Raw genomic sequence first — 14,466 nt, 5'->3', positions numbered from 1 at the left:
AGGATTTGGTCCGAAAATGTCTCAAGTAATCTATTGGCTTTATGGGTCTAGCACATCTGCATGCATTATTGAGGGTGAATTGATAGATTCATGGAGCTTAGCCAAACCAGTACAATGAGGTTGTCCTGTAAGTGCATTGTTTGACAGGAACTACACGCTCCCGATGAACAACGCTCGGCCACAACCGAGTCTAAGATCAAACACAAAAAACGGGTAATGAACGCACGACACAAAAAGTGAGAGAAGAGTACACAAGATGTTTAACGTGGAAAACCCTGAGAGGGAAAAACCACGGGAGTCCACCGACTCCAAACTATCACTATATCACAATGATTACAACAGTGAGCTCACGGAGGCAACGACCTCGTGCTCACGATCTTCGCCACAGGCGGCGGTTACAACAGAGGCAACAACCTCTTCCTCTCTCTCTCTCTCTCTCTCTCTCTCTCTCTCTCTCTGTACACTATTACGCGCTCTCTAGTCTTGTGCCAACAAGAATGACAACAACCAACAATAGAAGAGTTTGCCCTAAGTCATATTTATACTAATATGAATTTTCGGCTATTTACAAATATAGCCCCGATGGACTCTCAGGAAACATATTTATGAATATGTCCCTTCATCCGGTGAGCACTCCTCACTGGGCCTGCATTATCCAGCTCCTGCCAGGCACTTGTCATCCGGTTCTCACCGGGTCTTCCGTAGTCGGGTACTCTTCATCCGGTTCTCACAGGGTCTTCACCATCCGGCTCTTGCCGGGTACTACTCATCCGTATTTGTGAAGAATTTCGAGGGAGGAGACATCTTGATACTCTTACTACATGGGGATGATATGCGTATTGTCGGACTAGACCGAACCAAAATCGAGAATCTGAAGAAGGCCTTGAACCAGACCTTCTCAATGATAGATTTGGGTTCGACACGACAGATATTGGAGATGCAGGTAGTCCGGGACCAGACGAAGAAGCTATTGTGGTTGTCATAGGAGAAGTACGTGGCGAAGGTGCTCCAACGGTTCCTCATGATAGATGCAAAGTTGGTTGGATTGACACGTCCAACAAATGGCAAGCTGTCTGGAAAGCAATGTCCAAAGACGAAGGCAGAGAAGTCGAAAATGATGAAGATACCATACGCCTCTGCCATCGGAAGCTTGATTTATGCAATGGTGTGTACTCGGTTGGATATCGGATATGGTGTCGGAGTGGTCAGCCGGTTCATAAGCAATCCGGGAAGAGAACATTGGACCGCGGTTAAGTGGATAATCTAGTACTTGAAAGGCACCTCGAGTATGTGCCTCCAATTCGGCTCTGGAAAACCCCAGGTTGAAGGATTCACGTATTCAGATATGTCGGTTGATGCAGATACCAGCCAATCAACTTCCGGATATGTTATGACATATGCAGGGGGAGACGTATGATGGTAGTTGAGGCTGTAGAAGTTCGTTGCACTATCTACAATGGAAGCGGAGTACATAGCGGCTGTGGAAGCCGGTAAAGAAGTAATCTGGATGAAGGACTTCATCAAAGAGCTAACGATCCGGCAGGAGAAATTCTAGCTCTACTGCGATAGTCAAAGTGCTATCCACCTTGCAAAGAACGTGACGTACCACTCCAGGACGAAGCACATCTAGCGTAGATACCATTGGCTCCGGGAGAGAATAGAAGATCAAGACTTTGCGCTGTTGAAGATCCACATGGAGGAGAATGGGTCGGACATGTTGACCAAGGTGCTATTAGTGGACAAGTTGGACGTGTGTAGGAGATGGATCGGACTGACAAAGCATCCCATGCCGGAGTGCAGGGGGAGTTTGTTGGGGATTTGGTCCCTCCGGATGTGATCCGGATAGAGCTAGAGGAGCCGGATAGGACGGATCCAATGTGAACCGGATCTAGGGACATATTTGTAAATATGTTTCTAGAGGGCCTGTCCTGGCCATATTTGTAAATAGTCCTACAGTCATATAAGTATAAATATGACTTAGGGAAACCACTTATGGTGTGGTCATCCGAGATGTTATTATTACTGTTGTAAAAAGATAGATAGAGAGAGAGAGAGATACAAAAAGCTTTTCTGTTGTAACCGCTAGTTGGCGAAGACATAGAGGTTGAGGTCGTTGCCTCCGAGTCTCGCTTGGTATCCTCTTCTCATAGTGATAATTGGAATCTGTGGGCTCCCGTTGTTTTTCCCTATTAGGATTTTCCATGTAAACATCTAATGTCTTCTCATATTGGGTAAGTGCATTGATCTCATTTATATTTCCTGCTTTCTTCCATTGAGTGTTTAAGACTCAGTTGAGGCCGACCACTATTCCACACAGAAATCGAGTGCTGATTCGGACAAAGTCTGATCGAGCCGGAAAGATATGGACATGCGTCATTGATCGCACTTCGCTGGAGGCTCAGAGAGAGCCGGGTCGGGACAGGCCCTCGTAATGAAGCATAAGGCCAACCGGATGGGAGTATCCGACTCGAAATGGGAAGAAGTTTGGTATGTGGACTCTGGATCTTCAAACCACATGATGAACCACAAAGAGTGGTTCTCCTTTTTCGAGAAGCTAGAGAATTCGAGGGTAGTCGAAACTGGGGACGACACCCCATATCCCATCGCGCACGTCGGAGAGGTTTCTCTGAGCCATGTCGGTCAGAAGGGAATCATAAGGAATGTCCTGCATGTACCAACAATCACCAAGAACTTGCTGTTGGTCGGTTAGATCGTAGATCAAGGTATGCAAGTCCCTCTGAGCAATTGCACAATGGCGCCAGGATGGAAGAATGTTCATCCTCGAAACTAATGATGTTGGCACCGCTATGTTCCCAAAAAGGCAAAAGGTTGAGTCAGACATCAACCTGTAGCATAAGCTCATCATCCATATCAACTTCTCGATTCAGGAGTTGTAGTCGGAACACGTATTTTTCGAACTACCGAAGTTCCATGTCTAGAAAGGCAAAATATGTGAAGCTTGCTAACTCGGGAAGCAGCATAGGCTTCCATTTCCCAATGAGAAGAATTGGAGCCGGAATCAGCTCGATCTCATCCATTCGGATGTGTGGGGAACGGCAAAAAATGTAAGCATCAGTGGGAGTCGGTATTTCAATCAACAAAATTGGATCTATTTGATCGAGAAGAAGAGGGTCTTCTCTTGATTTCGGGACGTAAAGAATCATGTAGAACGAGAAACTGGAAGGAAGATCAAGAGTTTGAGATTAGATGGTGGAAAAGAGTACTTTTCTAGCCAGTTCAAGAGTTATCTATAGACGAATGGAATCCGACGAGAGTTCTCCTGTAGATACACGTTGGAGCGTAACGACGTGGCCGAACAATGGAATCAAACGTTGGTAGAAGAGGCAAGGGCGATGCTAGAAGAGAAATTTATGCCCTGGATTTATTGGTCTGAAGCAATTCGAACAACCGTCTACATACAGAATTGGATGTCTGCCTTAGGGACAAAGGTGTCGCCGCACGAACTGTATTTCAAGCAGAAGCCGAATTTGGCACACCTTCAGGTATTCGGCAACATTGTGTATGTGCATGTGCCGCATGAAAAGCAGAAGAAACTGGATGCAAAATCTGACGAGCAAAAGGTGTATTAGTGCTACAACCCCCGTTCGAAGAAAGTCCGAGTTAGCCGTGATGTCGTCTTCGACGAATCAACATTTTGGTACCTCGCATCACCCGAACCCAAGACGATTGTTGTAGATGATGCAACTGATTCTGGAATAGAAGGAAGCATAGCAGAATCGAAACCGGATATTCCGACTTCTCTCTAGATCAGTGGACCGAATCCGATCTAGTTGAGCTGGAGTAGTCAACCAGATGATGAGCCGACGATTAGCAAAGACTTGGCCGTGCTCTCCCCACACAAGGAACCAATGATATGGTTCACGTGCAAAGATAAAGGGAAGAAGAAGATGCCAGAATATGACACCGGCAGGGAAGAGTCGGATCGGAGTGAATCCGACTCCGGTTTGCAAGAAGACGGAGCTCCAGAGAAGAGGTTGGAGTCTGCCAAGAGGGCCATCAAATCGGCAGAGTAGAAATTGTGTTGATCTACCGTCCAGAAGCACCTCGTAGTTCAATATGGATATAATGAGTATATGGTGCATCATTATGCCTACATGGCGAAGGTAGCAGTCATGTGTGAGCCGGAGAGCTACGCCGAAGTGGCTAAGGATCCGAATTGGCCAAAAGGCCATGGAGGAAGAGATGCACGTGCTCATGGAGAATGAGACGTGGGACTTGGTGGACATACCAAAAGGAGTGAGGCCGATCGGTTGCCCATGGGTATAGAAAGTCAAATACAACACTGATGGCTCCTTTAATCGGTACAAGGCCCGATTAGTGGCAAAGGGCTACACGAAGCAGCACAACATCGACTACGATGAGACATTCACGTCGATCACAAAGATGACGACCATCCATGTCTTGCTTGCATATGGTAGTGGCGAAGGGGTGATATCTACATCAAATGGATGTGAAAAATGCATTCCTGCAAGGTGATATTGAGGAACAAGTATACATGGTTCAATCCCCCGGATTTCTGTTCAGAATGAACACGTCGGCCATTTGTCGACTAAAGAAGTCCCTTTATGAACTAAAGCACGCCCCGTGTGCCTAGAACGTGAAGATCACGCAGTGATTGACTCGGATGGGATCTGCCACGTCAAAGTCCGATTCTTCATTGTTCATCTGGTGAACTCGGAACAGGCCGGTAAATATTTTGATTTATGTTGATGATTTAGTCATCACCGGAGCCGACCTAGACGAAATCGATCACGTCAAGTCCGAACTCATGACATCGTTTGACATGAAGGATCTTGGGGACCATCATTACTTCCTCGGGTTCGAAGTGATCTACAGCTCGGAAAGCATACTGATTAGTCAACGCCACTATGTGTTGAGTATGCTCTTCAAATTCGGTATGACGGAATACAAGTCCGTTTCGACTCCTCTGGGTGGGAATGTGAAGCTCCGCCTCAACTCTGGAATGTGACCCGAAAAGGTTTCGACAAATAGTCGGAAGCCCAGCTAGACCTCAATTATCCGGTCTAACTAATAGTCAATTTATGGCGCATCCAACCATGGAGCACCTTCAGTGTGTGCACTGAATACTCATGTACGTTTGTGGCACGATGGACAGGGGGTTACTGTATCAGACCGATGTAGTCGGACAACTTGTCGGCTACATAGATGTCGATTAGACGGGAAATGCCGGCAACTGTAGGTCTACATCCGGATATGTGTTATCACTTGGAAGCACCGCCGTCGCCTGGAGTAGTAAGAAGCAGCCGACAGCAGCACTGTCGAGCACCAATGCCGAGTACCGAGGAGCGGCTATCGTGACATGCAAAGACATATGGCTCAAGAGGCTCCTAAAAGATTTGTAGTTCGACATGCTCAATCCGACAATGATCTACTGCGATAACCTTAGCAGTATCCAGGAAGTGTTAAGAGTCTATTACTAATCAATAGACTAAAGTAAAGTAAAAGAAGGAAAATAGAATGGATAGAAGAACCCGTTCCACCCCCGAGCTATGATCTAGACATAGCCAACCTACCACTGACATCCCATACCGTCGGATATTAGGATGACTAATACCTTGGCAAAGATAAACACGATCATCGAGAGTAAAGCCTAGCCCGCAGCACTGGTGTCTAAGACAACAACCTTCCGACATAATCTCCTTATGAGGGTAGCTAAGCCTCATATTTATACCTTTTCGTAGGCCCCTTGAATAGATATGCGTTTCTAAAAGTCTCTCCATTCATTGGTTGTCCAAATCATGATACTGCATGCACCTATCACTCCTTTTATCCAATCATTAGTCACCTTTGAAACATTAGTGAACATACCCTTCACTAATGTAAATATTAGTGACCTACCCTCAACAACGTTTTGTGTACATAACATACTCCCCTACTTCAAAAAATTGCACTCTTGCAATATAAAGTGAGGAAATTGTGCCTTAAGAGTATGCTCGCGTTCCCATGTGGCATCATGAATAGGTTTATCCATCCATTTGATCTTGAATAGAAGAATCTCTTTAGAACGTAAATGTTTAGTACGAGAATCAAGAATTTGTTCAGGAACATAAGGTTTGTAAGAAAAATCCTCTAATGTTACAAGATCTTGGATTGTGATGGTGTTATCACCAGAGCCTAAAAATGGTTTTAGACGACTGACGTGAAAAATAGGATGAATATCAACATTACAAAGTAAGGCAAGGTGATAAGCAGAGATGACCCAACCTGCTTAAGGATTTCAAATGGGCCACAATATCGTGGGGCTAACTTAGCGTACTTGCCCGTAGACAATGACGTAGAGTCAGTTGGGACACGCAAATTATTTTTTTGACCAATAGTAAATGCATGAGGACGTCTATCCTGATCGGCATAAAATCGAGCACGATCTTGAGCCGTCTTGACATTCTCTTTGCCAATATGCAACATTTGGTTCATGTCTTGTAGAAAATTGCGTGTACTATCTAATGCATCTACTGGGGCACGTGGCTGAAAACCATACATCAACATAAAAGGACTATATCTAGTGGATGTATGTTTAGAGCTATTATAGGCAAATTCTAAGATAGGAAGGTATTGCTCCCACTTAGAAGGGGTTTTTGTTACATAAGCTCGAAGCATGTCCTCAATAATTTGATTAACTCATTCAGTTTGTCCATCAGACGGAGGATGATCTACGAAACTCATGCTCAACATAGTTTCTAGTTTCTTAAAGACCTGAGTCCAAAAGTCACTAGTAAACTTGGAATCTCGATCACTAATAATATCCATCGGTAATCCATAAAAGGGAAATAACTCATCAACAAATTGATAAGCCAATTGTTGAGCGGTTACCGTGTTTTTGGTAGGAATAAATCTAGCCAATTTTGTTAGTCTGTCAACGACAACCCAAATGACATCATGACCCCTCTGTGTACGAGGTAAAATAACAATAAAATCCATCGAGATACTTTCCCGTTTGTTGTTGGGAATATATAAGGGATGTAAAAGACCCGCGGCTTTAAGTCGTTCCGACTTATTAATTTGACATTGTAAGAATTGAGTTACGTATTTATGCATATCAGAGCGCATCTTAGGCCAGAAAAAAGTACTTGAGATGAGAACGAGTGTGCGTTGTATTCCAGGATGACTAGCAAATGGTGCATCATGACATTCATGAAGAATTTTCTATTTTATGTTTGGTAAATCTGGAACACAGAACTTTCCACTACGGTAGAGGAAACCATTTGTAATGTGAAAGGTCGCCTTCCAGGGTAGGGTGCTATTATCGGCATATAAACCAGATTCGGCTTTCGTCCAGTATTTCAAAAAATAACTATCATCAAGGTATTTCCCTCGAAGGTGATGTAAAAGATTAGATTTTATTTCCGTGAAGCTAAGCATGTTAACTTCTTTAATGCGACTAAGAGCATCCGCAACAGTGTTCATAGAATCCTTGGGATACCGTATGGAAAAATCAAAATCTTAGGTAAGGTCAACCCAATGTCCTTTATGAATAACAAGATCTAGTTGGCCACAAAAATACTTTAATGATTGATGGTATGTTGTAACCACAAATTTATTTCCATAGAGGTAGTGCCTCCATGTTTTAAGTGCATATATTACCGCAAACAACTCTTTCTCTTGAACCGAATACGGAGATTGAGCAGCATCAAGCTTCTTACTTTCAAAAGCAATAGGGTGACCACCTTGATAAAGAACAACACCAATAGCATAATCATTAGCATTGGTTTTGATTGAGAAAGGCTTAGAAGGGTTAGGTAATAGAAGAGTGGGAACCTGACACACATGCTCTTTGAGTGTCTCAAATGATTGTCAAGTTGTTCATTCCATGAAATTGGTTTGACAAACTTATGTGGATGACAAGGTTAGTTAATGGCGTAGTCAACTTGGAATAGTTACGAATTGATTTTCGTAAAAATCCAACAAACCCTAAGAATTACCTAGGTACAAAATTTTTGGTACATGATCTTACAAGGTACGACTATATATCAAAATATCATCCAAGAAGACGACAACAAAATCATTGAGTTGATCTCGGAAAACGTCATTCATCGCTTGTTGGAATGTGGCTAGAGCATTGGTCAACCCGAAAGGCATGACTAAAAACTCATAATGGCCATAACGCGTACGAAAAGCGGCTTTAGGAATATCATCCTTGGCAATGTGAATTTGAAGATAACCTATTCGTAAGTTAATTTTCGTAAAATATCGATCCCCATGCAAACGATCAATCAAATCATCGGCACGAGCTAACGGATATGCATTTTTAATTGTCATTTTATTTAAACGGGGATAATTGATACACATAAGCCATGAACCTTCCTTCTTCTTTTCTAATAGAACTGGCGCACCGCAAGGTGATTTACTATACCTAATGTGGCCCATACTCAAGTATTCCTTAAGTTGTTTAGCGATCTCATCCTCTTCTAATTGACTAAGTAAGTAAGGTGGAATGCTCACAGGAGCAACATTGGGGATGAGTTCAATTTGATGGTCCACATTACGTTTTGGTGGTAAAGTAAGTGGCAATTCATTAGGAAACATGTCTTGAAAATATTCTACAATAGAGTCGAGTAATTGTTGTTCATAATGTGGTAATTGTGTGACGTCAATATTAAAATAATAAAATTGAAGCGCAGGATCAATTACACACGAATAAATTAATGAACTAGAATACTCACTTAAAGATTTAGAAGACACAAGTGAACGAGAAGGAAGTTTGGAACATTGAATAAAATGTTTACAATTATTAAGTTCAAATGTGATTGAGTGATTAACCGAATCAATGGACAAAGAAGGGTTTTTATTAAAAAAACCAAGGGTATCCTAAAATGACATTTGTAGATTGTAGTTTCATAACACGAAAGTCTAGCTTTTCCAAATAGGTATCTATTTGAATTGGCAGTTGACAAACAATGCCACTGATGTATTGAACGCTTCCATTTGCCATGTGAACTTCATAGATATGATCACTTGCATTTATGTGGAGTTCTATTTGCTACACAAAGTGATCATTAAGAAAATTGTGTGAACTATCGGAATCAAAGAGTGTCAAAGAGTGTCATTGGATTTCTTACGTTTCCCAATGACCTTGACATTCGGAGTTTTGGCGAACTTAGGTTTATTGTGGACTTTCTTGAAAGTCCTATGGTACCGAAGTACAATGTTGACGGCTTCCTCAAAATTTGTGGGGTCCTTGTCATGGACAATCCAATGGTAATCCCCATTAGGAATACCATTCAAAAAGCAAGCAACATGTTGGGAACTTGGTCCCTCCGGATGGGATCCGGTTATGAATAAGAGGGCCCCGGTGAGAACCGGAAGAGATTCGAAAACCGGATCGGATGGACTCGGTGAGAACCAGAAGAGAAGACATACTTGTAAATGTGTTGAGTAAGCCTATTGAGGCTATATTTGTAAATAGCCTTAAGTTCATATAAGTGTAAATATGACTTAGGGCAATCACTTTATGGGGTGGATAGATGTCATATTGTGGCATGTGCATAATTGTTGTATAGAGAGAGAGCGAGAGACGAGATACAGAGCGATACTCTGTTGTAACCGCTGCCTGGCGAAGATACAGTGCTCGAGGTAGTTGCCTCCAAGCCTCTATTTGTAATATTCTCATATAGTGATAGTTGCAGTCTATGGCTCCTGTGGTTTTTCCCATTCAGAGTTTTCCACATAAATATCCTATGTACTCTCCTTTGTATTCATCTCTATTCCCATTTCTGTATTTCATTCTAATCGAAGTGATTCAAGACTCGGTTGTGGCCAAGCAATATTCCGCGCTATTTGTAAAGAATCGATGCTCCGATTAACCTTCACCGCTCGGCCACAACCGAGTAGTCGCGAATCAATGCAGCAGAAAATGGGAAAAAGACACAGAGAGAGACGAATACACAGGGTATAACGTGGAAAACCCTAAACGGGAAAAACCACGGGAGTGCACGACTCCAAACCAAAACTATGCACAGAGATATACAATGGTGAAGCTACAAGGCAACAACCTTGAGCTCACTGTCTTCGCCACAGGGGGCGGTATTACACAGAGGCAACGACCTCTTCGTCTTTCTCTCTCTCTCTCTCTCTCTCTCTCGGCTGCTCACTTCACTCTCTCTCAGTGAAAACAGAAAATGAGCAACAACAGTAAAACTGTTTGCCCTAAGTCATATTTATACACATATGACTTTCGGACTATTTACACATATAGCCTCAAGGGCTCTTGGCAAACATATTTACAAATATGTCCCCGCATCCGGATCCGTATCCGGGTACTCTTCATCCGACTCCGTAGTCGGGGTCTTCATCATCCGGATCCGCATCCGGGTACTTCATCATCCGGATCCGTATCCGGGCACTCTTCATCCGACTCCGTAGTCGGGGTCTTCATCATCCGGATCCGCATCCGGGTACTTCATCATCCGGATCCGTATCCGGGCACTCTTCATCCGACTCCGTAGTCGGGGTCTTCATCATCCGGATCCGCATCCCGGGTACTTCATCATCCGGATCCGTATCCGGGTACCGGGCTTGCCGTCATTCATCTCCGGACATCCCATCCGGAGGGACCGAAATCCCAACAAACTCCCCCTTCACTTCGGCATGGGATGTCTCTCCAATCCGATCCTCTTCCGGCATGCTTCCAGCTTGTCGGGTGTGAGCACTTTGGTCAGCATATCCGACCCGTTCTCGTCCGTGTGGATCTTCGTCAGCACGAACTCCTGGTCTTCGATCCTTTCCCGGATCCAGTGGTATCTACGCTGGATGTGTTTCGTCCGGGAATGGTAGGCCGCGTTCTTCGCAAGGTGGATGGCACTCTGACTGTCGCAGTAGAGTCGGTACTCCTCCTGCCGGATACCGAGCTCTCTAATGAAGTCCTTCATCCATATTATTTCCTTGCCGGCTTCAACAGCCGCCATGTACTCCGCCTCCGTGGTTGACAGCGCAACCGTCTTCTGCAGCCTCGACTGCCACGAAACAGCTCCACCTGCATACGTCATCACATACCCTGATGTGGATCGGCTGGTATCTGCATCAGCCGACATATCCGAATCGGTGAAGCCGTCGAGTTCGGGCTTACCGGAGCCGAATCGGAGGCACACGTTTGCCGTGCCCTTCAGGTATCGGAGTATCCCCTTGACCGCGTTCCAGTGCTCTTTGCCGGGATTACTCATGTACCGACTCACCACTCCGACTGCATATCCGATGTCCGGTCTCGTACACACCATGGCGTACATCAAGCTTCCGACTGCTGAGGCATACGGCACTTTCATCATATCCTCCTTTTCAGCCTTTGTCTTGGGACTTTGCTTGCTGGACAGCTTGCAGTTTGCCGGGAGGGTCGATCCGACCGGTCTTGCTTCCGACATGTTGAACCGGTGAAGCACCTTTGTCACGTACTTCTCCTGTGACAGCCACAACTGCTTCTTCTTCCGGTCCCGGATGATATGCATCCCTAGTATTTGCCTCGCCGGACCCAGGTCCTTCATTGAGAAGGTTCGGTGAAGAGCCTTCTTCAGCATCCTTATCTTGACCTGGTCCCGTCCGACGATCAACATATCGTCCACGTACAGGAGGAGTATCAGAGAGTCTCCTCCTTCGAACTTCTTCACAAACACGCAGTGATCAGACTGCGTTTTGTGGTACCCTTCGTCGGTCATGAAGGAGTCGAACTTCCGGTACCATTGCCGGGGAGCCTGCTTCAGTCCGTAAAGGCTCTTCTTCAACCGGCATACCAGGTGCTCCTTCCCTTTCTTCTCGAATCCTTCCGGTTGCTGCATGTAGATCTCTTCTTCAAGGTCACCGTGAAGGAATGCCGTCTTCACGTCCATCTGTTCTACCTCGAGGTCCATGCTTGCCGCTATGCTCAGCACCGTCCGGATGGAGGTCATCTTCACTACCGGGGCAAATATCTCGTCGAAGTCGACGCCCTTCTTCTGCTGAAACCCCTTCACCACGATCCTGGCTTTGTATCTCGGGGGGTTTCCGGCATCTCCCGGTTTCAGCTTGAACACCCACTTGTTTCGAAGTGCCCGCTTTCCTTTCGGCAACTCCACAATTTCATATGTGTGGTTCTCATGCAGGGAATCCATCTCCTCCTGCATGGCACTTAACCACCTGCGGCTCTGGGTGTCGTGCTTTGCTTCTTCAAAGCTCTCCGGCTCCCCCTCGTCGGTTAGCAGCACGTGCTCTGGTTCCGGAAATCTCCGGGGGGCCCTTCTCTCTCTTAGAGGATATCTCCTTTCCGGAGCTTCGGTAACCGGTTCTTCCGATTCTTCTTCATCCGAATCCATTTCGGGATCGGGGCCGGTTCCGGTATCATTTTCATCTTCTTCGGCCGGTTCTGTTTCTTCACCGTCTTCGGCCGGATCTTCGAATGTTAACCGGTCCCTTGCCGGTCGGGACTGCTCCTCGTAGAGTTTATCCTCACCGGTCGACTTGGAGCTCTTCATCTTCTTCTCCGACTCCCAGTCGGCGAGTGTCTTGTCCTCCATGAAGATGATGTCTCGACTCCTGAATATCTTCTTGTCGACCGGGTCCCATACTCGGTAGCCGAACTCGTCGTCACCGTAACCGAGGAATACGCATGGCCGGGTCTTTGGATCTAGCTTTCCTCTCCGGTCCTTTGCCACATGCACATATGCGAGACACCCGAACACCTTCAGATGCCGGTAGGACACTTCCTTACCGGTCCACACTTTCTGCGGCGTGTCTCCGTCCAAAGGTACTGAGGGTGATCTGTTTATCACGTATGTCGCCGTCGACATTGCCTCAGCCCAAAATCCCTTGGGTAATTTCGCATGCGCCAGCATACTCCGGACCCTCTCCATTATGGTCCGGTTCATCCTCTCGGCCAGCCCGTTCAGTTCCGGCGTCTTCGGCACAGTAAACTCGAGTCGGATTCCCTTCGAGCGACAGTACTCCTGGAACTGCCCCCGGTATTCCCCTCCGTTATCCGCTCGTATTGCTTTCAGCTTCTTGCCGGATTCTCTTTCCACTCTCGCGTGGAGTTCTTTGAAGACGCCCAACACTTGGTCCTTTGTCTTCAACGGCGCTGTCCACAGCTTCCGGCTGTGGTCATCAATGAATGTCACGAAGTACTGGGCTCCGCCATGTGACTTCGTTTCTACCTGACACACGTCAGTGTGCACCAACTCCAATGGTGCACTACGTCTCGTCGGTGGCCTTGAGTGGAAGGAGGTCCGGTTCTGCTTACCGGCCAGGCAATCGGTGCACTTCTCCAGGTGCACATGCTTCACTGGAATGAGGTTGTCTTCTGCAAGCCTCTTCATCCCCTTCTCACTCATGTGGCACAGTCTTTTGTGCCACAGCTCACCGGCTGTGTCGGCTGCCACGTTCAGCTCTTCCGGACATAGCCGGGAATTCATCAGGTACAGCGTGTTGATCTTCCGGGCACGAGCCACTATCAGGCTCCCTTTGCTGAACTTCATGACACCGTTCCGGATGCTACCCGTGTAGCCTTCATCGTCTAGCCTCCCGGCCGAAATCAGGTTCAATCGAACCTCCGGAACGTGTCGGACATCCTTCAGCAGCATTTTGCATCCGGTCGAGGTTGTCAACCACACGTCTCCTATGCCGGCGATCCGGCACGTACCTTCATTTCCCATCCGAACACAACCATGCTCACCGGCTGTGTAGGATGAGAAGTATTTCTTCTCCGGGGTCAGGTGGAACGACGCTCCGGAATCGACCACCCAGGTCATCTCCTCACCGGCAAGGTTCAGCTCCGTCTCTTCGGTAATGAGCATTATCTCTTCTTCACTTGCCGCGAGTGCCGTCGTTCCTTTCCGGTCCTGCCCTCGCCGATCCGGACATCTCCGGTCCATGGCTCCCCGGTACGCACCGCTTCGCTCCGGTGACTTCTTCGAATCGGTGTCGTCGGCCCCGTTGTCCTTTCGGTAATGCCGACAATTCTTCCGGAAGTGCCCCGGCTTCCCACAGTGGAAGCATGTGGGTCTTCCTCTTGACTGCGACCGGGTCCCCGACTTCTCCCGTCTTTGCGGACTCCGGTTCCATTGTCTTCCCCGTTCCGATTCGGTAAGCAGCGCCTTCGAGTCGGAGACCGGTTCTTTATCTCTCCGACGCGCTTCTTCATTTAGAATACTTGTCTTTACCGTTTGTAGAGACAAGTTATCTTCGGTGCAGGAGGTGCTGAGAGTCACCACCAAGTTCTCCCAGCTGTCCGGCAATGTACACATCAAGATGATGGCTTGCATTGCATCCTCCAACGGGAACTTGATCGCCGCAAGCTGGTTCACGAATCCCATGAACGTGCTTACGTGTTCCACCATACTCTCGCCGTCCCGGTACTTGAGGTTCACTATCTTTCTCATCAGGGAGGTCCGGTTCAACGCATTCTTCCTCTCGTAGAGGCCCGACAGCTTCTTCCACATCTCGTATGCGTTGGTGTCGTTCGCCACA

The sequence above is a fragment of the Azolla caroliniana genome, unplaced genomic scaffold (genome assembly GCF_043228905.1).
Source record: "Azolla caroliniana isolate FFs.n. ecotype wild unplaced genomic scaffold, voAzoCaro1.0.p SCAF_2, whole genome shotgun sequence".
Taxonomy (NCBI): domain Eukaryota; kingdom Viridiplantae; phylum Streptophyta; class Polypodiopsida; order Salviniales; family Salviniaceae; genus Azolla; species Azolla caroliniana.
This window is presented reverse-complemented; position numbering follows the sequence as displayed.